Source organism: Egretta garzetta, unplaced genomic scaffold (genome assembly GCF_000687185.1).
Source record: "Egretta garzetta isolate BGI_Z169 unplaced genomic scaffold, ASM68718v1 scaffold718, whole genome shotgun sequence".
Lineage (NCBI taxonomy): Eukaryota > Metazoa > Chordata > Aves > Pelecaniformes > Ardeidae > Egretta > Egretta garzetta.
In genome coordinates this window covers 214300-216657 of record NW_009260538.1, presented here as the reverse complement: position 1 = coordinate 216657, position 2358 = coordinate 214300, and the positions used below count along the sequence as shown (strand labels likewise).

Below are 2358 nucleotides of genomic sequence, written 5' to 3'. Positions count from 1 at the left end.
CACCCCAGCCCCCTTCCCCCCCGACGGGCCCCCATGGGGCACCGCAGCCACCTTCCACCCTGACAGGTCACCATTGCAGCCACCTTCCACCCCAACAGGTCCCCAAGGGGCACCGCAGCCACCTTCTACCCCAATGGGTCCCTGTAGGGCACCGCAGCCACTTTGTACCCCGACAGGTCCCCGTGGGGCACCGCACCCACCTTCCACCCCGACAGGTCACCATTGCAGCCACCTTCCACCCTGACAGGTCCCCATGGGGCACCGCAGCCACCTTCCACCCTGACAGGTCCCTGTGGTGCACCGCAGCCACCTTCCACCCCGACAGGTCCCCGTGGTGCACTGCAGCCACCTTCCACCACGATGATCGGTCCCCGTGGGGCACCCCATCCCCTCCTCCCTTCACCTGCCCCAGCTCAAGCACACTCCTAAGGGAAACGCAGGCTCCAGCTGCAGGCTGGGGACCGCAGAAGTCCAGTCCTCTCTAAACAAGAGCTTGAAATGCCATTTCATTTTATTTCAGCGGTGGGATGCCATTCGGGTTTTTAAATGTCACCGCACACAACCTTATCTGGCTAATACAGATCCCACAGGTAGGACTGCTGCTGCCCACTGATGTCGTGCTACTCGCGCACGCCAAGATAACGATCCCGAGACCGGGAATGACAACCTGCAGCACCAAGTCAGAAGGCAGGGAGAGGCAGCGATTAGAAGATGCCTATCGTTTGCTGCTCCTCTGATGTCAGCTGAGATACCTTTCCACGGGCAGTTGTCTGGGGTAGGGCGGCACAGGCCAGCTACTCGCTCCCAAGGCAGCTTTCCCAAGAGCCGTGTCTCGAAATACGCAGCATAACTGTCGTGCTTACACCCCCAGAGAACCTAGGAGCACCTCGAGAGCTTCACAAACACGGAGTCTGGAGAGCCTCCCTATCAGCCCAGCAGCGGGCAGCACGGTGAAGTGGGTGAATGGTAAACCTGGTAAGCACCTCTTCGTCTCCAGCACTTCTGGGTCTCCAGCTCACATTCCCAGACCTGCCAAATTGTCCCTGGTTAACCCTGCAGGAGCACAAGCCCCTGGGGGTCCATCCCAGACTTCTGCTGGGGTGGGAGCGAAGCGCCGGCCGGGCCCTGCGGCACTGCACACCAGGTTGGGCTGGTGCTCCGCACATCTCCAGCACCAGCAGGCAACACCCTTCCAGGTTTAATTTTAAAAAGGCTGTGGAAGGCACAAAAAGAGAATCACAGAATCTTTGAGGTTGGAAAAGCCCTTTAAGCTCACCAAGCCCAACCGTTCTGATGGCACGATGGGTGCCATCCCACCACCAAACCCTGTCCCTAAAAGAGACCAGAACCAAAGGCTGTTAAATAAGCCTGCAGTGAAGCAGTAATCAATAAATGGGCACTTAGGCACCGAAACTCTCCGCTCTAGAAGCGCACATCTTCACAACCTGTGCAGTAGGCAGCTGTAGAGGTTTATTAAAAGCAGGCTGTCCCAGGGATCCACAGGGACACTCCCGGACCCACACTCTGCTACAGCCAGGCTCGCACAGCCTGGGACTGGACCTCCTCCATTTCCTCGCACAAACCCTAAGAGGTCTCATCATGAGACTGGTGCTCCCCACTTTCATTAATCTTCCCTGTAAGGGAAGAGGAGGGACACGGACAGCCCAAGCAACCACAGACACCATCAAGAGCATCTGGCAGGATCAGCCCATCCTGCTGACCCCCCGGCCTGCTCACCCTGCATGGCACGCTATGAAACCAAAATTTAAATGAGTCCTACAAAGAGCCAGCTGAGACCCAGGGTGGTAATGCCACCACGGCAGCCACACCTGAATGCAAGCAGACACGCAGGACATCCTGCGTACGAGATGGAGTGATAATTAAGGAATTTCAGCACGTACGTTGAGTTGCCATGCATCAGGAACCAGTATTTTTGAAGTACATTGGTCAGGAATGCACTCGGCTCCAGGTACGGAAGAGATCTGGAGGTGTGGGAACCCCTGTTCTGATGATTCCAGGTCCCAGCCCCGAACAGGGACCGCAGGTCCCAAGGGCCCATCTCCGTGCCACGGTGTGTATGGACAGCAGGCACCGCAACACCCGAGCGAGCTTTGGGGGACGAAGGGCTGAGAAGTTAACTGGCAGCAGCCGGCCATCAACGGCGAAGCTTTCCAACAGTGTTTGGGTGGCTGTGCACTATGTCCCCATCGCAAAGACACGGCTTTTCCCGCCCGTATTCCAGCGCTTAGGTACGACGCAGGAATACACCAACACCCCTACCCCTACCCCTCCCCAGGGCTTTCACGCCTTGGCTGCCTCGCTAGCTCCCCGCCCCGCTGCCCGCCCGCTCCCCGCCCC

General features: G+C 58.2%; 1 protein-coding gene across 1 annotated transcript in view; it reads right to left on the bottom strand.

The window, feature by feature from the left end:
- The window catches only part of FMNL2 (formin like 2), a 93835-nt gene that overhangs the window by 72571 nt on the left and 18906 nt on the right, over positions 1-2358 (bottom strand). The gene's annotated exons all lie outside the window — the stretch shown is intronic.